This window comes from Lonchura striata, chromosome 13 (genome assembly GCF_046129695.1).
Source record: "Lonchura striata isolate bLonStr1 chromosome 13, bLonStr1.mat, whole genome shotgun sequence".
NCBI classification, from domain to species: Eukaryota; Metazoa; Chordata; class Aves; order Passeriformes; family Estrildidae; genus Lonchura; species Lonchura striata.
In genome coordinates this window covers 22,217,268-22,243,374 of record NC_134615.1, presented here as the reverse complement: position 1 = coordinate 22,243,374, position 26,107 = coordinate 22,217,268, and positions in this window count along the sequence as shown.

The window sequence follows — 26,107 nt, the reverse complement described above, 5'->3', positions numbered from 1 at the left end:
CAGACGAAAGCATCCTGACAATAACACCCCCGGGCCAGGAATTCAATGGGAACCGAGTGCTGGAAGTTGCCCAGCAGGATAATTCGGAGTGTGTGGAGCCGGCTGCTCCAGCTGTTTGGGGAAAGCCAAGTCTCTGCCACCATCCCCTGGGTGCTCCCTCCACCCTCTTGCAGAGAGCTCATCCCAGTTCTCATCCTCTCAATCCCACAACTGATGCCGTCATTCCAGAGAGGAGAGAGCCTGGATCCGCTGCCTCTGCCCCTCGTCCGTTCTCCTTATTCTTGGATTGATGGAAGGATCCTCCTGGAATGCCGTGGTGGAGATGCCTCCCAGAGCAGCCAAAAGGAGATGATGGAACCTTGGACATGGACAGGGAGCCCATCACTAGGAGGCTGAGCTTTGCTTCTCCGAGGAAATCCCTGCAGGAATGCTCCAACATCATCCAAGCACGTAGAGAAGAACAGGCTGGAGCAACACATGGAGCATTCCCACAAAATCCAGGAGCATTCCCACGTAATCCACCCCAAAGCCAGGGATCCGACCTCAAAGCGCAGTCCTCCTAACCTTGTTCTCTGCATCTCAGAGAGAATTCCTTGAGGAATTTTTCCAGCAGCAGCTCCCTTCTCCCCACACGTGGCAGAGCCCTGCTGAGGGGGAGCAGCCCCAGTTGTTGACCCCAACTTTCTCCAGTGGGATCCACCAGGCTCCCAGGAAACCCCACTGTGCTCCCAGAACAAACCTCCCTCCGTCCCCAGCTCCAAGGCCGGCACCAGCCAGGAAAACTCAACAACAAAGCCAAGATCCATCATCCATCATCCATCATCCATCCATCCATCATCCATCATCCATCCATCCATCCATCCATCATCCATCCATCCATCCATCCATCATCCATCCATCCATCATCCATCCATCCATCCATCCATCATCCATCCATCCATCCATCCATCCATCCATCCATCCATCCATCCATCATCCATCCATCCATCATCCATCCATCATCCATCATCCATCCATCCATCCATCCATCCATCCACCCATCCATCCATCCATCATCCATCCATCCATCCATCCATCCATCCATCCATCCATCCATCCATCATCCATCATCCATCCATCCATCCATCCATCCATCCATCCATCCATCATCCATCCATCATCCATCCATCCATCCATCCATCCATCCATCCATCCATCCATCATCCATCCATCATCCATCCATCCATCCATCCATCCATCCATCATCCATCCATCCATCCATCCATCCATCCATCATCCATCCATCATCCATCCATCCATCCATCCATCCATCCATCCATCCATCCACTGACTTGGGACAGCAATGGGGGGAAAACCGTCCCCAAAATTGGGCAGAAAAGGGTCAGGCTGCATTTTTGGGAGCAGAGTTCTGTTGACACTGCTGCTGCCAAGGAGAGGGGGATGAGGGAATGGGGAGAGGCCACGGGCAGGACAGAGGGTCACCGGGAGAAATGCAGATCCCGTGAGGAGCAGCCGGCGGAAGGACGCGCTGGGAAACGCTTCCAAAGCGCTCCAGGAGCTTCTCTCCAGACTAAAGTAAACAAACCCCACGGAGGGACAGATCCAGCCCCTTCCCAGGATGTTGTCCAAGCATCTCCAATTCCTCCACTGCGGGCTGAGAAAGGACAGGATTCAACCACGACCCAGCCAGGTCACGTCATCGTTCCCAGCATGACTTCAGCAGCCACAGTCCAATTTTCTTTGGATATCCATCAGCCTTTGGAAGCTGGAAATGCCTTTTCCCTCCTCCTTTTTCCATGCCAGTGTTTGCTTTCTCCCATATTCTAAGATGTAGGGATGCTGCTGAAGTTTGCCTGGGATTTCATCAGTCTGGAGTGGGGAAAAGCTTGGAAAAATTGTAGGTTTTGTTTTGCACAGTAGAGTTCTAGATTTGCTTCGGCTATTTTATTCTATTTTAGTTTCTAAAATTTTACTTTATTTATGCCTTAATCAAGAAAATATCATCTCCAAGCTCTGGGACCCAGCACAACCCCCAGGAGCAGCCACGGAGATGCCAAACCCAGCAAAGACCAATAAACCACGGAAGATTTGCTGTTCCCAACGATTCCTGCTTAGAAGCCCAATTCCCATGGAAAAAGGGAATTCTGTTTTCCAGAACAAGAATCACCACTCAGCACTTTGCAAATCCAAACTCCCAGTAAATCATCCCAGTCTCAGGTGGGGGGCTGGAAAAACTGATTTTTTTTGGTTCAACTTTGCAAATTGCAGTGAACTTGGAGGGGGCAATGCTCCAAGGGAAGCTCCAAAAAATCCTGGAGGCTGGATGAGCTGAAAAGCTGTGGGAAAAACCTGTTTTGGGGGACACAGAGCCTCACCTAGACCTAATCCATCTCAATCATTGTGGCATTTTGACCTTTTCAAAGGAAATCGAGGGTGCTCCCCTTCCCCAGTGGAATTTTGTGAAGTTCCAGGTATTTTAGGATGTTTTTCGCTTCAGTGCCCAAGGGAAGCAGCACAGGATCCGTGTCCTCCTTTTTCACTTCAACAAAACTGTTCTGACCAGAATTTCCCTTCCATCCACGCTGCCTCGCTCAGGGACAGCTGGATTTCTCAGGACTCTCATCTTTCCCTTTGTTTTGTTTCCCAGGGATTTCTCCTTCCCCTGTCTTAACTCCTGGAGTTGGGGCACAATAATTTCCTGCAGGCGGCCGGAGCCATGTGACCTCCGTGAAACAGCCCAGGGAGCACCTCCATTCCCAACTCTGCATTCCAAAATCCATTTCCTTGGAAGCAGAAGGGACCCTGGTGCCAGCCAGCCCCAGCTTTGCAAAGCCACGGCACTGAAAGGGTGCAAAATTCCTGCTGGAGTCACCGGAGCCAGCAGAGCACAGCAGCAACACCTTGGGAAAAGCCAATTTTTGTGGTTCCTCCATCCCTGCACGGCTTTAACAGTTCTTCCTAACCACGATATCCAAGGAAAATCTGTCCTTGCCAGGTGGGAAAGCCGCTGTGCAGGGAAGTGCTGCAGGGCAGCTCCATCCAAAGCATCATTCCTGCATCCCAGCGCTGTCCCAGGGACCCTGGGTAGCAAAACGTGACCCCAAAAAGTGACCCTGGAGCATTTCCAGCCCTCACGAGCCTCTCTTGCCCTCCCATTCCTCTTTTTCCAGCAGCTTTCCCGTGAAAACCCAAGGGAAAGGAGCTGTGAGGGCGCGAGTGGAGCTGACACCGATCTGCTGGGGCGTGAACCACGCTCACCTCATCAGCCAGCGGGACAGAATTCCAGGATCCAGCCGGGAGCAGCTCCAGGCTGCGGGGTTCTTTGGACAGGACAACTTGGCACGATCCTCTCGGCTCCTCTCCCGCTGCTGGTATCATTTCATTTCAAGGAGTTGTGGAAGAACAGAAATCAAGGAAAAACGGGGAAAAAAAAGGATTTTCTGGGAGCGGCCCAAGCTGGAAAATTGAAATCTTTCAGCACAAAATGTGTTTTTTCAAGATATTTTCTTTCCTTCCCATGGAAGGAAAGGGGTTTATTTATGGGATTATTATCCACTAAAGCAGGAGAGATTTGAGAATTCCTTAAGTGGCATCTTGACCTGCTGGCTTTAGAAGCCTTCATTTCCAGCTGGATCCATGGAAAAGTCACTTTTCCCTCCACACACCGCCCCAAAACGCCGCTCTCCTCCAAATCCACCCAAACTTTCCAGGGCTTCTCCTTGCTCCAGCGCTCGCCCACATCCAGCCTGCTCCAGCAGATCTTCCCCGCTTCCCTGCCAGCTTGGAGCAAGTTCACGGGAGCAACCCGGCCAAAACAAGCCATTTCTGGGATATTTTTGAAAGGTTTGGGTTGGAATTTTTGCTCCCTTTGGACAGATGGAGCAGCAGCTCTGCCGAGGGAGAACTCGCCGCTCCGAGCTGGGGCAGAACAGTTGATTCCCCCCCAAAAAAATGTGGCGATTTCCCAGTTTTACAGAGGAAATGAAAACGTAAAGTTTGGTCAGAGGAGGTTTTCACTTACAAATCCCACCTAACCTGGGTTTTGTGGAGTGGGAGAAGAGGGTCCACTCCCTCACGTGGGCAGAGGACATTCCCCACACACACAGTTTTAAAAATGCCATGTTTAAATGGATCCCAGGAATCTGGGCCAATTTTGCATCTTCTGCTGCCTGGTTATTTTATTCCTGATAAATCTCTCCCTCTTCCCTTACAAGAATCCACCTGCCATGAGGATCAGGTGGGACCCAGGGACCCAAAGCAACTCCTTGATTTTACAGCCAAATCCCAGGGCACTGTCCCAGTCTCTTTAACTTTTTCTAAGGATCTAAAGATTTTTTGAGCCATACAAAGCTGAGATGTTCATCCCACCCAAGCCTCTGGATGCCATCCCGCTGGGATTGACATGGACATTGACCACAGGCAGCTGGAAAATCCTGTTTTCCACTTCCCCACATGGGCGAACCAGTCCCTGTCACCATCAGAAATAGCACCAGGGGAATATTTGGGATGAAGATTTGTCTCCCAGGACCAATGGATACCTTCTTCCCTGTGAGGGTGGGGAGGCCCCGGCAGAAGTTTTCCAGAGAAGCTGTGGCTGTCCCTGGAGGTGTCCAAGGCCAGGCTGGACAGAGCTTGGAGCAACCTGGGAGGGTGGAAGGCGTCCCATGGAAGGTGGAATGGGATGAGCTTTAAGATCCCAAAGCATTCCATGATTCCATGGCTGCCCCACCTACGGACTTCTCCACGCTCCCTCGGGAGGAGCGGAGAGGAAGAGCCAAACTCTTCATCCACGCATGGACGAAGGGTTCCAAAGGCAGAGGCAGAAGGACAGGCACCTCCCGGGGGTGTCTGTCGCTGTGGCCGCCTGCCAAGCCCTCCTCCTGCTCCCGCTGGATTCTCCAGCAGCCCGCGGCTCCGCGTTTTCCCGGGAGCATCTCCCGCCTCCAACATTGTTCCCGGTCCCACCTGCTCCCGATCCCCCTGCGCCCCCCGGCCTCGGGAGCGAGCCCCGACACGCGGGATGTTGTTTTTAGCAGCCTGACAGATGCCAAACCTGAGCGCAGCGCTTGATAAACCCAAGGTCAGGAAGGAATTTTAACTCCACTTAATTGCTGGGAGGCACCTGGGATCCGAAACACACCCAGGCAGGCCGTAGAAAGGCAGCTCGGGAGGGAAAAGCTACAGAGAAAATGAAGGGATTAACTCGATTTCATGTTTGGGTTGGGTTTTTTTTTAATGGAAATCCTGCTTTCTGCCAAGTTTTCTTGGAGCAAACGTTTCTGTCCCGCTGCCAGCCCTGCCAGCCTCAAGGAGGCAAAATTCCTGAGTCAGGTTTCGCCAGGCAAAGTGATGCTGCCTTCAAAATAATTCCACTGGGGGGAAAAGGGTGGATTTTCTATTCTCTCCTCGCTCTGGTGACGTTTCCCTGGGCTTCCCGTTCCACCATTTTTACTCCAAATGAACCTGGGAATCTCCAGGATTCCCTAGCAGCTGGGGATTTGAGGGAGTCAGTGAGCACCGTGGGATTTGGGGTGCCATGCTCCAGGATTTGGGGTGCCACTGCTCCAGGATTTGGGGTGCCACTGCCCCAGGATTTGGGTGTTACTTTCCCAGAATTTGGGGTACCACTCTCCCAGGATTGGGGTGCCACTGTCCCAAGATTTGGGTGCCACTGCTCCAGGATTTGGGTGCCACTGTCCCAAGATTTGGGTGCCACTGCTCCAGGATTTGGGGTGTGACTGCTCCAGGATTTGGGGTGTGACTGCTCCAGGATTTGGGGTGTGACTGCTCCAGGATTTGGGTGCCACTGTCCCAGGATTTGGGTGCCACTGTCCCAGGATTTGGGTGCCACTGTCCCAGGATTTGGGGTGTGACTGCTCCAGGATTTGGGGTGTGACTGCTCCAGGATTTGGGTGCCACTGTCCCAGGATTTGGGTGCCACTGTCCCAGCTGGGCACCTGAATTCCTGCTGGGGGGCTGCTTCCCATGCTCATCCCACTGCTCCATCCCTCTCCTCCATCCTGGTGTGGATCCAGCCCCTGGAGGGGAATCCTCCCTGGCGTTTTCCAGCCCAGCACCAAAGCCCCAAGCAGGGATAAATCCCTTTCCCTGCTCTCAGCTGCTGGATGCAGGAACCCGACCGGCGGATCCGAGCCCGTCCTTCCTCGGCCGCCGCCTCTCGCGCTGCCCTCCCTTCCAAGAAAAATGGAAACGGGAGACAAAGGAACTTTCCTACGCCGCATCCAGGCCTGCCTGCTGCCAGACGAGCATCAGGAGGTTGTCTGAACGTGCAAATCCCGATTGCTCCCAAGGAAAACCGGCAAAAGCCAGAGGCCGAGCACGAAGCGGGAGCTCCAGCTCAGCCTTTGGCAGGAGCCGCCGCCACGGCCAAGTGCAGAGTTGGGATATTGTCACCACAGGGAGCTGAGGTGGGATTTTCCCCCCAGGAATATTTTTAGCAGCCCAGAATTGCCTCTCCTGCCTCTCCTTGTGCCAAGGTTTGCCCGGAGGGGCTCCTGGAGCTGCTGGGATGTGTCGGGCCAGGTGTTTGAGCTCACCAGGGCTTTGACAGAAGGGAGAGGATTCCGGAATTCCCAGAGCAGCTGTGGCTGCCCCTGGATCCCTGGAAGTGTCCAAGGCCAGGCTGGACAGGGCTTGGAGCAGCCTGGGACAGTGGGAGGTGTCCCTGATGTGGCGGGGGGTGGAATGAGATGAGCTTTGGGGTCCCTTCCAACCCAAATCATTCCACGTGAGATGGGATTTCTGAATTTGGTTTGGAGGGATCCAGAACAAGCTGGATCAGATTGAAATTGTTTTTCTGTTGAAGACACGAGGATCTCCAATTGGAGAATCCAGACAACAGCAGGAACAATCCCCCTCAGGAACGTTTGGGATGAGGAATTGTTGCAGGTCCTGTCCCCAAACTGGTGTTTCCATTTTTCCATCACATCCCCATTGAACCCAAGGAGCTGGTACTGGAAAATCCACTCCTAATTCCAATTATTTATGGGTGTCTTGAGACAGCCCCGAGCTGGAGCCCCATCCCAACATCCCCACCGTGGATCTGAGCAAAGCTTTATCTCCAGCCAACGAAAGAGAAATGAATGAGTTGCAGGAAATTCAAATTTCATGGGATTTGTCACCACTTCCACCCCACAACTTCCACTTTTTGCTCAGCAGAACCAGGCAGGGACCATTTCTTGATCAACCTTCTGAAATTCCGGGAGGAAATACAGTAAAATCTGACCTTTCCTCAAACACCTGCAAACCTCCTCAATTTTTCTCATTTTGCTTTAAGATTCCCTGTTTTTATTAGGCCCCAAATGCTGAGTTATCCCTCACTTTTATTTTCCTGCCCTTTTTATTTCCCTCCCCTTTTCTTGCCACCGAATCCGGCAGGGAACCTCCCGGAGGAGGGGGAATTTTCCACCCTTTCTGGTAGCAAATTCCTTAGGTTGCATTTGAGCCTTTTGTGGCTTCAAAGGAACAGCTTGAGCTCCACAAAGCTCCAGACTGGCCAAGGAAACCTGAAACATCCCAAGATTCCTAAGGGGAGAAGAATTTTTAAAAGGTTACGTTGTGGAAAAAGAAAATCTGGAAACCTTGCAGAAGCCAGGAGCTTCCTTGGATGCTCCGGCAAAAAAAAGGGCAGGAGAGGGGGAGGGAATGTCAAAATTCCCCCCTGGAAGCAAATTCCACCCGACAGAAGGAAAAGCATTTGATGTCCTGCAAAGCCAAAGTGCTAAAGAGCTTTCCTGACCCTTTTCCCCAGATCCATGTGGATGATTTTTCCTCTATTTTCTGGCACAGCGTTCCAAAGGCGCCCTGTGCTGTTCCTGAAGCTTCCCGGGGACTTCCACTCCCGTTTTCATGGGAAAATTCCATTTCCCATTCACTTTCTCAAGGCCCTCTTAGCACAAATCCCTCAACCTGTGGAGGGAATATCCCAAATTCCAATTGCTGGGGCTTGGAAGGACTTTGAGCAAGACTTGAGCATGAAGCTTTGGGAGCAGCCCTTGGATTGTGCAATGCCATAAAACCGGGAGCGAACGCTGGGCTCTGGAGCGAAATTTCCTATGGAAAACCTCGGAGCACGAGGGGCTGGAAGGGAGCTCGGGAATGGCTTTGGCAGGGACGGCCCGGGGGCAGCCGCTGCCTTTGCCATGGAAAAGAGGGAATCCGCAGGGAACCCCAATTCCCATTCCCCAATTCCCATTCCCCAATTCCCATTCCCCAATTCCCATTCCCCAGTTCCCATTCCCCAATTCCCATTCCCCAATTCCCATTTCCCAATTCTCATTCCCCAATTCCCATTCCCCAGTTCCCATTCCCCAATTCCCATTCCCCAATTCCCATTCCCCAGTTCCCATTCCCCAATTCCTCTTCCCCCAATTCCCATTCCCCAGTTCCCATTCCCCAATTCCCATTTCTCCAATTCCCATTCCCCAATTCCCATTCCCCAGTTCCCATTCCCCAATTCCCATTCCCCAGTTCCCATTCCCCAGTTCCCATTCCCCAATTTCCATTTCCTCAATTCCCATTCCCCAGTTCCCATTCCCCCAGTTCCCATTCCCCAATTCCCATTCCCCAGTTCCCATTCCCCAATTCCCATTCCCCAGTTCCCATTCCCCAGTTCCCATTCCCCAATTTCCATTTCCTCAATTCCCATTCCCCAGTTCCCATTCCCCCAATTCCCATTCCCCAATTCCCATTCCCCAATTCCCATTCCCCAATTTCCATTCCCCCTCCCGCCGCTCCAGCAGGAGCGAGCCCGGGAGCTCCGGGGGCAGCTCCAGTTCTCTTTTCCATCCCAATCTCCCGAGGAACGGGAAAAGCAGAACTCAGCATTTCCCGGCTCAAAAATCCTGGAATTTCAACCCAGCCTGGCTGGAGCTCAGCGCATCCCTGAGATCCCTCCTGTCCCTAAAATCCTCCATCCATCCCGGGAATCGCGGCTCTGCCCCATGGATGGGAGGGGTTGGATGCTCCAGGCTGAGGCAGGCTGGGTTCTAAACACGACAGGTTTTGGCAATAAATCCTTGAATCCACATCCTAGCCCTCAAAACCAACCCAATCCCAGAAAACTGATGGAAAACCCTCTCCCATCCCTGTAAATCAAACGCTCCAAACTGGAAAAAAGAAAAGACAGCTTTTGTCCCCCTTTTCCCAGTGCTGATGGATTCTAATCCTGATTTTCCCTCTATTTCCTGCCACGGCAGCTCAAAGCCGTCAAAGCTGTCCCCAAAGCTGCCTGAGGATGTCAAATCCCATATTAAGGCTCCAAAAATTGGGAAAAAGTCCTGGAATCCATAATTTACTCTTCGGCGGCAGCAGCCGGAATGAACCACAATTGAGATTTAAACCAAATCTGCCCCCCAAAATCAATGAATTAAAGGGTTTGAACTCTTATAAATGAAAATATCCACAGGGAGATGTTGTCCTGCTTTCCTGCTTTTTCCTGGAGCTGGCCATGGAACAGTGGGACAGGAATTGCTGCTGGAGCAGAGGATGGATCCAGAGGCTTGGAGCCAGCCCTGTGTCCCTGCCCAGAGGTGACACAGTGGGAGAAGAGGCAGAAACTTCCCTCAAAAGATGCGGAGAGGCAGGAAAACGGCAGGAAAGCTCCAGAGGGAACTCCCCGGTTGCCAGGAATGCCGAGGTGTGGAAAAGCTCCCTGATTGAGACAAATGGGAAGCGTGGAGCGAGAAGCTGTTGCTTCCCACAAATAAACAATCCCAGAGCCTGTCCAGGGCAAATATTCCTGGGAGGTTTCCGCAGCCAGGGATGCTCCACCAGCTCCGGCACCTCGCTCCTTAATTAGGGATTGTCATCGAGGAAAACACAACAATGCTGGAAGCAGGAAAGGGATGGGGGGAAGGAGAGCGAGAGCTGGGATGCGGTGCTCGGGAAAAGCTCATTAGTGCAGCTGCAATTAGCGCTGCTCCTGGGGTGATTGGATCCCAGCACAGCCGGGAATTCCCTCCTTCCCTCCCGGCACTGCCACAATTCCTTAAATCTGCTGTGCAGGAACAGCATCTCCAAGCCCGAGCTCCAGCTATCCTGGGATGCCGGGAAGGTGGGATGCCAGAATCTTAAAAACTGGAGATTTTTTTCCTTTTTGGCTTTGTTTCTCGATCATATCCCAATAATCCATGAAAAACGTTATTATCCTGCAAAACCCAGGAAAAGCCGGACGGTTTTGGGAGCCTACGTCCTGCCTGTGAACTCTGCTCACCGAGGGCGTTTTGTGTCTGTGTTTTATGACTGAAAACCTCCTGGATCTGTTTTTCCCATTGCTGTTTTCCACAGATGAGCCTCTGGAAGCTGCACAGCCAGAAACACCCGGATCACTCAGACAAAGTGGTTTTCAAAGCTGAATTCCGGCGCTGGAAGAAGGAAGGAGCAGAGCTGGGGGATGCCTGGATCCCATGGTGGGCCTGAGCAAGGATCCTCTGGAAAAGGACGGCGAGGTTGTGAAAGGGAAGATTTCCCAGCCGCCGTTTTTTGGGAATGACGCCAAGGCGGCTCCTGGAGGGGAGCTCAGGTGCATCGGAGCGGGAGGATGGGGGATATGGGATTGTTCAGAGGGCTTGGAATTGTGTTCAAAGACCTTTCACGATGCATTAGAGGAAAAGAAGCAGGAGAATGGATTTGGACGTTTATTATTTTGTCTAAATCTGCGTCTTGGCTTAGCTGGAGTAAAGCACCGGCGTTTCTTTGGGATTGCTGGTGCTCTCCAAGGCAGGGCTGGATCTGGGATCGTCCTGCCTGCGTTCCCTGCTCGCTGCAGAGCACCTGAGTGAATCCCTTCATCCATCCCCGTGCACAGAGCCAGCTTTCCCTCGGATCAGCCGCTCCTGGCAAAGCTCAGCTTGGTCCTACAAAGAGCAGAGCTCAGGGGGGGACAAGAATATGCGACATGGGGAGGAAGGATAAGGGACATCACCCAGAATTTGGGATCGTCACCACACCTGGCACAACACAAGCAACCAAACTCTGATTTGAACCTGATCAACTCTGATTAAACCCGGATTAATTTTAACTCTGCTTTTTCTGGCAGTCCAGCCACAGCCACGAGGTTTTAACCGACTGGAGCATTGAACTGGGAATTGCTGGAATGCTGGCACCGGGAATGACTGGGAGACAGGCTGCACTGGGAGACAGATAAGAGATAAGAGATAAGGACCAGGATCCCACCCAGCACTCGGCATCCTCGCACAATAAAGAACTTTATTCCACTGCTCCAGGGACTGGTGAGCACTAATTTAACCCAATTAAAGTGCTATTGCAGCAGATTGAATTAATGACTCCTCTGAGGGCAAGGCAGATCTTATCCAGGGATTGGGAAACCTCGTTTGCTGCAAAAAAAAAAAAAATTGCACCGGATTGGGAATAACCTCCAGAGGGAGTGGCAGAGCCAAGAGAAGCCTCGTCGTGCCCAGGTTTGCAGCCCTGCCGATTCCAGCGGGATGGAGGCACAGCAGGACCAGCATCACGCGGGGATATCCGTGGATTTTGGGAAATCTCACTTTATTCCAGCTCCAGGGGAAGATTCCCAGCTGGACCAAAGGCTGCAAGGTGTTTTCCCAACCCCCCTCTCCCGAGGAAGCTGCCCTGGTGTCTCCTGGCGCCACGGGAAATGTCACTCCCACGGCTCCTGGCTCTGCCCTGGGACCTTTTCCATCCACTGCAGTTCCCAGGCTGGAATGCTCCGTGTTTCCCTGGGAATGTTCAACCCAGGTGAAGAGTCCCTGCTCCTTGCAGGACCAGGTGAACTTTAAAGTCCCCTCCCATCCTGTGGGATTCCAGGACGTCCCTCTGGCTTGCTCCAGACCTTGGCACAAAGTCAAAACCACCTGTGGCTTCCATTTCAGCCCGTGGAAAAAGCTGCCGAGTCTGTGTGAAGAATTACAAGCCACAAGGGTTTAAGTAGTGTGATAGTTGAGTTAGCACAGGGTGGAAAAGTAGAATTTCAGGGTTTTTTTAGACGAGGATTCAGGGGGTCAAGATGGAGGGATTTGGTTGTGTCCTGACCTTCTTCTCATTCTTCTTGCCCTCCATGTCTTGCTGTGATGGTGACACTTTTCTATTGGTTTAAGGTAGAGAGACACACTGTCCAACATAGATAGATATTGACACATTATGGTAAACATAATACAGGTAGTTTTTGGTATAAAATGTAAATGCCACCTGAGGCGACATGAAGAATGCCATGGCCGACCTGCTGGCCAGAGCTCAGCAGGTCAGAGAAAGAATGTTCTAGATAAGGGAAAATAAACAGCCTTGAGAAGCTGATCCTGCACATTCAGACTCCTTCCTTGGCAGCACGGGCTGGGAAACGAGGACTTTTAAAATATTGAGCTCATCCTGACAAAGCAGACCCTGAGACCACCCCAAACTTTCCACGATTCCATGATAATGCTGTAAAATTCGGATAATTCTCTGGAATTACTGGACACAACCAGTGCCCAGCCCAGCCCCAGAGAGTTTTGTCCCCAAGGGAAGGACACGTGTGCCTGATGGCCACATCAGCTGTGCCAAAGCGGGGATTGATGTGCCTGACAAATAAAAAGAGGAATAAAATTTCGATTCCTTCCAGCAGCACCTCCTGCGTGTTCCTCACCCAGCCCAGCCCCTGCAGGGTCAGAGGTGCCTCTCCTCAGCCCCATCCCAGCCACGGAGCCTTTCCCATGGTCCTGGAGTCAAGTCCCAGAGTGGGAATCACTGCAAAACCAACAAAGCCTTGGAGAGCGTGGAAAGGTGCCAAAGAGAGAGACGGGAAAAACTCACAATTCCAAGTGCCAGAGAAGACAATGAGACATAACAAAGCTTTGTTTGGGAGCGGGATTTCTTTAGGGAAGAGGGGAGAAGGCTGGACAGGGCGTGGGGGGAATTTTAGTCCATCCCACATCCAATCCAGCACTCCAATAATTCAGAGGAAGCCAAAAATTTTTCATATCCAACGACCACATTTTGGTGCAGAAAACAGCCCGTCCAGCCAAAGTCCTGGAGCAGCTGATTCCAAGTGCTGGGAGCTTCACTGGGATGGTGCTGGAGCATCAGAATGTCCTGAGACAGGGAAATCTTCCTGCCTCATCCAGAGGGATTTTCCTTGGGAAGCTTAAGGAGGCCCCCATGAAGTCCTGAGTCCCTGCAGGGACCCCAGCACTGATCCCTGGGGACCCAGAGGCTGCTCAGACACATCCAGGAGAGCCTGGAATTTGCATCCTCTCGTGCCCCATGTCCTGGGGACTCCTGATGCTCTCACAGATCCCACAGCCACCTGTTTTAGGACATTCCAGGTGCCTTTCCATGGTTATTCTGCAATGATCAGCTCAGGTTTGGCATCCGCCCCAGCTGCCTGAGGTGAGGCAGGTGAATCCATGCTTCACCTGCCAAGGAGTTTCCACTGGGAGCAAAGAGAGGCTGAGCCAGAGAATTCCCCACTGTGACAGCAACAAAAAAAACCCTCTGGAGGGCATTGACCTCACTGTGAACTTTACAGGGAGAAAAAACATTCCAGGAGTTGGGAGCTGCTGCTCCCTCAGCCGTACCTGCGTGGTGGAGATGAGAGATCTCACCAGGATTGCCATTCCAGGGCTGCCATTCCAGGATTGTTATTCCAGGATTGCCATTCCAGGGCTGCCATTCCAGGATTGTTATTCCAGGATTGCCATCCCAGGATTGCCATCCCAGGGCTGCCATTCCAGGATTGCCATCCCAGGGCTGTCATTCCAGGATTGCCATTCCAGGGCTGATATTCCAGGATTGTTATTCCAGGATTGCCATCCCAGGGCTGCCATTCCAGGATTGCCATCCCAGGGCTGCCATTCCAGGGCTGTGCCATGGCTGCCAGGAGAACGGGGATCTGTTTTCCCTGCACCTGCTGCAGGAGTTTTCCCTTTGCTTCTCTCCCCTCCCCAGAGCCAGCAGGACACGGCAGGGACAGCAGGGGCACATTCCATGGGAGGAACTGGAGCCCAGCTGGAAAACACAGCTCAGAAACTCCAGAGGCTGAGCCCATCCAGAGCCAGCTCTGCGATTTTTACCATAATCCAAAGCATTTTTTGGGAAGAGCTCCGGGATGGGCTTTGGAGCTGCCGCTGGCACCTCCAGCCCCACCAGCTGGAGCAGTTTTCCCTGGGCCATGGGATATCCCTGCTGCAAAACCTTGGGATGATCAACCATGGCCCAGAGGCTGCTCCATCCCCCCAGGATCAAGCACTGTCGGAATCTGAGGTATTGATGATCCCAAAATTGCAAAAAGTCTCTGTCTGTCAGCCCCCTGCCAAAGCAGAAGCCATAATTGGTCTGTGCTGGTTCCAGGTTGTTTATTCTGTTTATCTCTCACATGTTCTGCTGCCCTGCCCAGCTCTGTCCTGCAGGGCAGCGTGTGGGGCTCTGCCCTCAGTGGGATGTGACAAACATTCAATACCAGAAACTCCCTGGGCTGGATTTACAATAACATGCCAATATCTGTCACCTACGTTGGACAGTGTGTCCCCAGCCTGAACCAACAGAAAAATGCCAACACCACAGTGAGACATGGAGGGCATGAAGAAGGAGAAAAAGGACAAGGCACACCCAATTTCCTCCATCTTGTCCCCTTTGGACCCCTCATCTAGAATCCTAAAATTTTACTTTTGCACCCGTGCCACACTTAATTATTACTGATATCAAACCCTCAGAGCTGGTAATTAATCCTGTAAGACTGAAAACTCTTTTCCATGGGCAGAGATCACAGCCAGTGTCTCTGGGGGCTCTGTCCAGGGGGGTTCCTGACCCCTGCCAGGGTCCCAGAGGGAAGCTCTGGATTCCCACAGAGCACATTTCCCAAACCTCTTCCATCCTCCCTGTTTGTCCCGCTGAACTTTGTGCTCCCCCCATGGCAGGAGGGATTTTCTGCTTCCTGAGAGAGCAATGAGGACTTAAATATCCCAAATATCCCACTTTTGGGGAATGCGTGCCTGCATTCTGCAAGGGCTGCCCCCATCACCATCTCATCCCTCCTGGTTTTCCCTCCATCCTCACCCTGGTACACTTGAAATTCATTTTGGCAACAAATTCCCAGCAATTTTTTGGTATCAGCAAATACTGCGGTATTGGAGAGAATTCCCAATTCAGCAGGAGAGAACTCCCAATTCAGCAGGATTTCATGGAGCTCAAGAACAAGTTAATTCTTCTTTCTTTGTATCATTTTTTTAAAAAACATAAATAGAAATCTTTCTCCCTGTTGCCGCTCTCTTTCTAATTCCTAATTGGACTCGGCAGGCTCTTTGCTATTTCCAATAGGGCTGTGCAAAATGATGAGATCCATTAAATTTCCAAGGGGAAAAAAAAGCCTCCAAGCCTTCTCTGCTGATTTCCAAACCCTCCCCTGGAACACACGTGCTCTGGGCAGGGTAATTTTGTTTGGGGTAATTCACTTGTGCTAATTTCCTGGAAGCCTCGCAGGATACACGACTCCATTTTTGGGTGTTCTTGCACATAAATTCAGGATTAATTTCTCTGTGAAATATTTAAGTGTAAAATATCTCCAGAGAGAGGGTGTTTTTTTTTTTTTATTTTCTTTTTTTGATTGCAGGAACAACGTGGAAGGTGGATTGGAATAAATCAATTTTAAACAAATTCCAATCCAAACCATTCTGTGGATCAAATCCTGGGCTCATCCATTGCTGTGTTTTGGAGCTAACAGGGGGCTGTTATCCCAAAAAACACCTAAATCAACAGTCCCAACTTCCCCTGAAATCCTGAGCACCCGGAGTTGTAATTCCAATTAATCTGGGCGACTTCCTTCCCATAAATTGCCCCGAACTGAAAAATGGGGATTCTATAAATCACCCACAAGCTGTGGGAAGGGTAAAGGGTGAATATCAGATATTCAGGACGGGTTAATTAGGGAGATTTAGGATAAATGCTCCAAAAGGGGAAAGGCAGCTCTGGGAAGGAACAGCTCAGACAGAGCTGCAGAGCAGGAGCAGGAAAATTCCAAACCCAAAGGGAAACTGTGCCCTGGGAAGGGAGATCCCCAATTCCAATCAGGAGAGATCCCAATTCCAGCCAGAGGAGATCCTTAATTCCAGCCAGAGGAGATCCCTAATTTCAGTCAGGGGAGATTCTTAATTCCTGCCGGGGGAGATCCTTAATTCCAACCAGGGAAGATCCCAAATTCCAATCAGGAGAGAGCTCTAATTCCAACCAGAGGAGATCCCTAATTCCAATCAGGGGAGATCCCTAATTCCAACCAGGAGAGATCCTTAATTCCAGCCAGGAAAGATCCCTAATTCCAGTCAGAGGAGATCCCTAATTCCAATCAGGAGAGATCCCTAATTCCAATCAGGGCAGATCCCAAATTCCAATCAGGAAAGATTCCTAATTCCAACCAGGGGAGACCCCTAATTCCAATCAGGAAAGATCCTTAATTCCAGCCAGGAAAGATCCCTAATTCCAACCAGGAAAAATTCCTAATTCCAACCGGGGGAGATCCCTAATTCCAATCAGGAAAGATCCCTAATTCCAACCAGGGCAGATCCAAATTCCAACCAGGAACGATCCCTAATTCCAACCCCCAGAGCTGTGCCCATGATCTCAGCAGTCTCCTGCAGAAGGAGCAGGGATTGGGACAGACCCTGGAGAGCAGCAGAGCAGCTCCTCACACTTCCACATCCCTCTGCTCTTCCACCATGGATTCTTTCCCTCAGTAAAACCCCACCAGGGAGATCCCTCCCCTTTGGGATTTTTGGGATGAGCTGCTGCCCTACAAATCCCAGCTGGCCCCGAGCTCTGCTGGAATTTGCTTTCACCTCCAGGTGGAGCAGGGCTGCTGTGGCAGGGCTCGGTCCTGCTGTCCCTCCCTGAATTCAGCCTCCACTGGATCCCACAGCGGGAAAATCCCTCCCCTGGATCCCAAATGTCACCGCTGGAGCCATCCTTTGTTGGGACAGACGGACAGAGGACGTGAGGTCCTTGAACCTTGGTGCCCACCGCCATCCCGGGAGGTTCTGCAAGGGATTGGACTTTGGGACACCCCAATGCCATGAGGGGAGGCAGGTTTGGAGCATTTTTCTCACGGCAGGATGAAGATCTGGGGCTTTCCAGGCTCTCCTTCCAAGGTGGATTTTCACGCTCCGAGAGGCAGAATTTGGAAGCTGCTCGCAAGCCAGGGAGGGAAAATTGCAATCCAGGGAGGAGGGGAGGAAAACCTGGATCCAAAGCCACCCTCCTCACTTACAGGAAGGCAACTGGGAGGACGCAGTGTGGAAATGAACTTCCCAAAATAACGGGAATTTAACGCTAAGCAAAACACCCGGCTGCAGACGGACTTAATCACTCCGAAGTGCGGGAAGGTCATTAAATAAACAGCACAATCCAAAGTGTTGATTTTGGGGATACATCCAGCTATCAGCTCTTCGGGAGAGCAAATAAACCTCGGGAACTGCACGGCACAAAGGTCCCTGGAGCGCTGAGACGAAGGGAAAAACCCAAACCCGAGCCTTTGCTGACACACGAGGCCCAGAAAGGATCTTTCACAGGGATGGAGGCAGGGCTGGGAAGGGAATGGGGATTTCCAACGGCACTTTATGGGCATTTTTCTTCCCTGATTCCTTATTTTTCTGCACCAGAGTCCCAATTCCACCGTAAAAAAATGTTGATGTGGATTGTGGTTGGTGGAACCATCCCTGGCCAAGAGCAGCTCCTGGGCTGCTGCTTCCCTAAAATTGTGATTCCCGGTGGCTCGGCCACTCCAGTGACCTCCTCAACCTTTTCCCTGTGGTAAATCCTGGGATGTAACTTTTTATTCTCCTCCTCCTCCTGTTTTCCTTCCTCTCCAGCTCTGCTTTCAGAACAGATGATCCAGGGATCAGGGCTCACTGAGGAGTTTCCTGTTCCTTTTGCTGGCACAAGAAAATCTGTGCAGGAAGGGCACAAAAAGTTCAGCTTTTCCATAAATCCAGTACCCTGGAAGTCTCTAATTGGCATGGTGGGATCCTTACACTGGGCTTGATGGGAGTTCTGCACATGGAAGTTGTCCCTGAAACTTGTGGGACCAACAAATGGGAATTCACCCGGTGCTATCGACCTTGAATCCCTCCCCAGTCTCCTGGACGGGGAATTTCACTGGTTTTATAGGAATAAAGCCGGGTAAAACCTTTGGAATGGTCTTTTCTGTCACACCTATGTTCTGCAAAGCAGGAGAGGGATTTTCCTGAACAAGCAAAGATCCTTTACTTGGATTTAGGAGCGGAACGACGCAGAATTGCTGTGGAGCCTCTGGAGAGAGGATTTTCATGGAACAACCACTTGGAATAAATCACCCTCTTGGAATCACAGCTCTACACCACAGAGATACCCAGATGCCAATGCACACACTCAGCAGAAGTAAAGAAATCAAAACCAGAGCTAAAAATCCCGGGAAAAAATCCCCCCAAGAACCAACAGGGATGTGAATCCGCCTCTGGAGCTGCTTTTGGAAGGGTTCCCCGGAGCTCCCCATGCCAGCAAAAGCTCTGCTGGGCCCTCCTGATTTTCCTGAGTCATCAGACGGTCAAGCAAACATCAGGCACAGGATTCCTGTCCAACTCCTGAGCTGATCCCATAAAGGCGCTTGTTCCACACAGGAATCAACCCCGGCGTGGACAAATTCCCGCTCCCCAAACAACCCCGATGATTAGCGTTGATTAATGGGGCTGTTAGAGGCTCATTCATCACCAGTAACTCACAACATCTTTTTCCACACCAGTTCCAGCTCCTGAGGAGCTGGAAAGGGAAATGGTTCTTTTTCACGGTTTTTGTTGCCTGTTCCCGAGCACGCCCCGGGTTTGGGGTTTTTATAGGGTGGCCCACGAGACCTGCCCAGGTCCAAAACCTCTGCACAGCACAGGATCCTCCAATAGTGGCCATCTCACTCCCATATTTTCTTAAAATCATGGAATCAAATTGGAATAGCCCCCTAAGATTGAGTCCAACCCATCGTTCTCTCAGCGCTGCCAAGGCCACCACTGACCGTGTCCCCAAGTGTCACATCCACACGGTTCTCAAATCCCTTCAGGATGGGGATTCCACCCTGGCTTGGACAACCCTTTCCAGGCAGAGATTTTCCCTAAAATCCAACCTAAACCTCCCCTGTAACACCTTGAGGAGGAGCACCCCTTTATTTGGAGGTTGCTCCGTGTTGCTCAGCTTCTAAAATGATTTTGTTTCTCTCCCACCAAGTTTATTTTTCCTGCAGGAAAGAACTGCCATAACATCCTGGATTAGGAAAACAGACAGCCTGGGATGCTGGATTGGGAATGATACAGCACAAGGAAAAATTAGGTCAGATTATGGGCTGCAAACACATCCTTCCACCCAAAACCACGGCGAGTGTCCCACGCACGGGACCTTGAGCTCGGCTCTCTCCCGGAGCACCCAGGGAAACATGGAAACAGAGTCACACATCCACCCTCAAGGGCCAAGATTCCACCTGAGATATTCCCTGCTTCCCAAATGCGGGATAGGAGCGTTGCATTTCACAGGTTCCTACAGAGGAATTGTTTGGGAAGGAGCAGGATAATTTGGGCTCACCCTGTGAAAGGCATCACATCCCAAGAACACACAACCCAACAGATCCATGGGCAAAGGACGGCTCAATCCTTATGGATGCAGCAACCAGGGAGCAGCCAGGGGGGCTGGCAGCAACCAAAACCTCACAAGCAAAGTCCACAACATGGAAAACTTTCTCCACTGTGTTATTTGATTTACCAATCCAGGAAAAAATAAGGAGCTGTTTCCTTACCTTCCTTGGCTGGATCCACGCTCTGGTGGGGATCAGAGCTGTCTAGGATGGCCTCGGTGTTAATCCAGTCCTGCTCCAGTCCCAGCCCCTCATCTGCCCCTGGACACCTTTGGGATAAATTAAAAAAAAAAAACAACCATTAAGCCATTTAATTTTTTTTAGCAAACAGGAAGATCTGTGCTGCTGCTCCTCTGTTTTCCCACTTTTCTCTTTATCCAGGGATATCAGCAATGGGACAGCAACAAGGCAAAGCCCCTGAGGAACTTGAGGAGAAAAAGCTGCAAGGCAGAGCAAAAATCCATTGTGACAGTGGAACTGATCCCTGTCCTCCAGGAATGGGGCTGGGAAGGGTTTCCCAGGAAGTTACAGGTCTGGGATGATGCTGTGGATGGAATCAGGGCTCCTCAGAGCCCCCCAAATTCCAGTTCTTTCCCCAAACACTTCCCATCATTCCAGTTCTCTGCCAGGCCCGTGGGAGGAGAGGTTCCTCCAGACTCACGAGGTGGAGACCCAAATGGTCCCACTCCAGACCATCTTCCCTGTGCTCCACGTGGGCATTTCCCAGAGATCAGGCAACACTGAGCCCCAGGAAAAGCAGGAATTTTCACTAATTCCTCCCCTCCCTCTGTTCCTCTCCACACCCAAGTGGTGGAGGCCAAGTTTGAGGCACGGGCTGGGTGTCCCCTGTCCCCAGGCTCCCCGTGGAAGGTCTGTCCCTGGCAAGGGGCTCCCAGTGCAGCCAGCCATGGATCAGCTTTCCATGGAGCCACAGGGAGCTGCCACCACTCCTCCGACAGCTCCGGGGCCGTTTCCAGCCCGCTGGACTCGCCTCCTGTCACTGCAGATTGGAAAAAACCTCCACTCACCCAAAAGTGGATTCCAGCAGGCCCTCCAGGTAATTCCTCAACTTGAGACAGGCCTGGAGAGCGATCAGTCCCTCCTTAATCCCCAGAAAACATCCATGGGAATGGCAAGTTGGCTTCCCCGGCACGTCTGGCCCTTGCCCTGGAGCCTCCTCGCTCCCTGCTCAGAGCCGGACAGGAATGGACACCTGGCTGGAATTCTGGCTTCTCCTGGAGTTTCGTTCCAGGTCAACGAGCCCATGAAGAGCAACTGGATGGAAGGAATGGCACATGCCATTCCCATGATGGGATGTGGCCAGAAGGGCTTTTCCCAGCTGATGCTGCCCTTGGGCCACGTTATTCCTGCACCACCTGGATGCTGCCCCATCCCGGGAATGCAGCAGCTCATCCCAGCACTGGGAGCCTCTGGAAATGAGCCCAGCTGGTGGCTCTCCCCTCCTTTTCCCAGAAATCCACATTTATGTGCTAACAGCAACCTGGGATAGTGGAAATTGTGTAACCTGGGATAGTGGAAATTGTCCCTTCCCATGGCAAGGGGTGGGATGGGATGAGATTTAAGGTCCCTTCCATCCCAAACCACTCCAGGATTCTCCAATAATTGATTTATAAACTTTATAAATACATTCTGCGGGTTTATATCTGTATTTTACACGAGGCATCAGCCAGGGAGGGAGAAGTGATGAAACCACCTAATGGATCACGGAATTGCAATTCCTAGAGTTGGGATCATTGCAATGGAGAAATTTTTGCACGCAGAGGCTGGAAAGAAAACTGCAAGAGGGTTTTTCAATCCCCCCTTTCTAATGATCAGTTCCCATGAATTATGGGAAGGAAGAACCTCCTAAAAAAGTGGATACAGCAGTGGGTTTAGGGATTATGGTGTTGAAAGCAAGGATCACAGGGTGCAAGGAAAGGGAAACGGGGCACCATCCCCCTCTGGAATTGCCTTAGCTCTGAAAAGAGTCTCTGGAACAAGTGCAAGTGTCCCTGAAATTGTCCCTTTTTCCAATAAAATTCACAGAAGAGGATCAAGGGTTGAGGGATTCAGGTTTTTCCTCTCAAAGCCTTTTGGTTGATCACCACCCACTGGGTGCCCAACTTGAACTGTGCAGGGTCTTTCTCCTGCTTTTCCTGCATCCCTTAAGGATTTTCCTCTTTGTTCCCATCAATATCCTGCACGTTCTTCCCAGGACTGGATCCTCCAGGACTGGATCCACCCTTTGGTAGGATGAAACCAACACAAAGGATCCTGCTCAGTTTGTTTGCATCCAATCCCCAGGGAAAGAAGCAGGTCCTCACACAAATAAAGGAGGACAGCAAGCATGACTCCAGCAGTTTTCATGGAATTCAGCCAGGCTGGAAACACTGATGGCAATTATTGCCTGGAGCCTCCCGAAAAACGCTGGCCATGGATTTTCCAGATGCTGAAAGGCCTATATTTGTGAGTAACCACCAGACTCCATCTGCTCCTCCTGACCAAATACTCCACAGTGACATCATTGCACACTGGCATCATCCTGAGAGAAAAACCACAACATTCCTGGAGCCCCAGCAGAAACTCGACACATGGAATGCCTAATCCTAGAGTGGACTTTATCCCTGTTTTCCTGTGAGTCATTTTCCATCCCGCTGTCTGTCCAAAAATGCTTTTTTGTTGTTTATTTATTTAAGGTTCTCTCAATGGCTTCATTGATGACCGAAGAAAGGAGGGAAGGAGGCAGGGACTGGGCATCCCAGAGATCTGCCATGAGTCTGGCCTAACTGAACCCATCTGCTTGGGACCATCTGCTGCCAAATCTGCTGCCAAAATCTGGGACAGCATTGGAGTGGCAGGATGCAGCCCGAGCTTTGTGTTCGAAACCAAAGTCACAAATAATAACAAAAAAAGAAGAGGCATTCCTTGATTATCCAGGGAAAGAGGGATGGGGTTGTTTTAGTTGACTGTTAAAGCTCCATTTTTTGGCACAAAGGGAAAGGCCCCCATGTTTGTCTGACAGGAACTGGAAGAAAACCATGGATAAACCCAAAAAAGTGAAACTGGCTGTTCCAAATCCATAATCCAAAGAAAATGCTGGATCCAGGCCTTGCCTGTGCAAGAGTCTGTGCAGAGCTCAGCATCAGCCCCATGGGTGCAAGGCAAAAGGAGGATAAAGCATCCAATTATTTAATAAATACCATTAATTGTGCAATTTGATTAATTTCCATCATCTCAGCAACACAAGGACCCCTGGCAGATCCCAGTGGTGAACATGCCATGAAGGAGCACACTGTCCTGGCACGGGGTGGGACTCGCTGTTTCGTTAACACCCAAAATCACGGATCTGAAACAACAACATCCTCAATTCCCCTGCTTCCAAGAGAGGCTCTGCCTTCCCCAGCCTCAGCCAAACACAAGGAAGGTTCTCCAGGCCGTGTATCTCCACCCACACCTCCCTAAATCCGTGACTGTGTCCACTTCTGGGCCCCTCAGTTTGGGAAGGACGTTGGGATGCTCGAGAACGTCCAGAGGAGGCAACGAGGTGGTGAGGGGCACACAAACCCTGTGAGGAACGTTTGAGGGAGCTGGGGTTGTTCAGCCTGGAGAAGAGGAGGCTCAGAGGTGCCCTCATTGCTCTCCACAGCTCCTGAAGGGAGGTGCAGACAGGTGGGGTTGGGCTCTCCCACCTGCAGCACTGGCAGAACAAAGGGACACAGCCTCAGCTACATCAGGGAAGGTTTAGGTTGGATATTAGGAAAAAATTCTTCACTGAAAGAATAATAAAGTGCTGGAATTGTCTTCCTAGGGAGGTGGTGGAATCACCATCTCTGGATGTGTTCAAAAAAGACTGGACTTGGCACTTGGTGCTATAGTTGAGGTGTTGGGGCATGGGTTGGACTTGATGACCTTAGAGGTCTCTTACAGCTTCATTATTCTGTGATTCTGTGATTCTGTGACTCTGTGACTCTGTGATTCTGTCATTCTGTCATTCTGTGATTCTGTGATTCTGTGATTCTGTGACAGGATCAGGACATCCAAGCCAGCTCCCGACCTCTCCGTGGCGCTGACAGGAGGCTCCCGGAGCAAATGTTCCACGTTTGTCTTCGATTTGTTCTTTGATAAAAGGAGCAAAGGTCAAAGCTGGGCTCCCCCAGGAGGGCCCATTTGTTGTCCAGATGTGAGGAACGTGCAGGACTTTTCTGGGACTGGACAGACAGATGCTCTGCAGCCCCTGCGCCATTCCCACCTCCCCGCTGTTGGGAATGTGTCTTTTCCCTTGGGCTCATGCATCAGGGATGGGATTTGGGACCAGCAGAGTGCAGGGAGGTGTCTTATTCATACAGCACCTGCTCTGTACTAATCGTGGAGTCATGGAATGGTTTGGATTGGAAAAAGATCTAAAAGATCATCTGTTCCAACTCTGATCTGTGGGCAGGGACACGTTCTACCATCCCAGGGTGCTCCCAGCCCCGTCCAGCCTGGCCTTGGGCACTGCCAGAGATCCAGGGGCAGCCACAGCTGCTCTGGGCACCTGTGCCAGGACCTGCCCATCCTCACAGGGAAGGATTCCTTCCCAATATCCCATCTAAAACAACTTTTGTTCCGTTTACAAGCCCAAGGAAGCTCATCCTAGAGCTTGAGCACCTTCACAAAGCCCTCAAAGGGGCAAATCCCACCTCCTGTGAAGCCAAGGAGAGGCAGAACCCTCTGAGCCTCCATCCTGCCCTCAGCCGCTGCTCTGGGGACTCCCGCAGGTCCCACGGCGGGGAAGACGCCCGTGGCAGCTCCAGCCAGACCACACAACTCCCCCAGCAGCAAGCACTGGGCAAAATCTCAAACTGGGGGGGAAAACCCAGCAGGACCCTGGCCCAGAGTCAAGGAGAGCCTGGTCCAATGGTGCTGGAAGCTGCACCAACTCCCAGTGGCTCTGCTTCGTCTTCTTGGGCTAATTGCTTTCAGGCTGTCCTCCACAGAGCCAAGCCTAAGTCTGGTCCAATCCTGACTTATCCCAGAGCAAAAAACGTCCTTATTGTCACTCCAGACAGGAATGCACGTGGTTCCACTGGGCTGAGCAGTGCAATCAACCCCGGAGCACAGGCACGGCCCACCTGCCACCTCCTCTTCATCCCACACAGATCAAGTTTCTTAAACCTTTTTTTCTCTTGAGGTTGGTCACCAGGTAAGAACAAAGGCCTCTCCTCAGCTGGAGATTTTTTTATCCACTCCCAACACTGAAATTATTGTGATGTGAAAATCATCACCCCAGCACAGGGAACGTAAACTCCCCAGGACAGTCTGAGACATGCAAATATATCCATGATCTTTGCCATTTGCAGCACAGTGGAAAATTGCTAAGAAAAGTTCCCATTGTGTCGGGCATGTCATTCCAACCTCCTGGAATTTCTCTCTCTCTGGCAGCTAAAAATGGCCTCAAACTCCCCAAAACGCTGGAGGTTGAACAGTGATGCTGGAGCTCCACAAGGAAAGGGCTGAAGATGTGCTCTGCTCCCTGCCAGGCTCAGGGAATGCAGTGCTCCCAGTCTGTGCTCCAAGGCTGATGGATGCTCCAAGGGTGGAGATCCTGAAGTGCAGAACGCTGTCGGAATCCTCTCCAGACCCCAGATAATTCCACCCCAAGACCTCAGCACCAAGCTATGGATAGGGGACATCCCTCACCCCTGACATCTCCAATCCTTCCCACACCACGGAAGGTGGCAGAAGACCTTTCCCAATCCTCCTGACCTTGAAGGCACCTCCTTTGGACACTGTTCTCCTTCCTCCTTCCTCTAAAAACACATGTCCAGCATCCACGTGTTGATCCCAGCCCCAGGAATAAAGACACAAGAATGAAAACCTGGGACAACATTCCCATAGGTGGATGCCCAGAGTGGGACTCCTGGATCCATCTTTTGGCATGGGAACAAGTGACCCCATTTCTTTACAAAAAGAAACACGAGAGCTCCCAGCAGTCTGCTCCTTCCGTGGGGTCACAACTACTGGAATACCACAGGAGAGAAGGAAAACCCAACTCCAGCTCCCTGCTTTGAGAGCTGTGAGTCTTCCCGACACTTCCCTGCCTCAATTCCTTCTTCTCTCGGCTTTTAGCCTCCAGGAATGAAGCAGCAGGACAGGGGTCAGGCAAGAGAAGAGGGAAGTGCAGCTCTCCTTGGATGGGTGCTCGTCTCTCCCACTTTTTCCAACCACATCCCTCCTCCTGCCAACTCCTTGTGCCTCAGAGCATCCCTGTTTTGCCTCAGCCTGTCATCCAGCCTTTCCTCAGGAGGAAAGCGCAGGATTCAAGCGTGACGTGCACGAGATGCAAAACCCAGCCTCGGATCTTGACAGGGAAAACGCCCATTCCAGGGCAAATGGGGGCAACTGGGAGATTTCAGCTGGAACCACTGGGTTCAGTGTTTCCCAGGGGCAGCCAGAGGGTTTAATTTCTGTGTATTTGTTAATTATCTCATTTTTTCCCGGGCCGTGTGCTCCCTA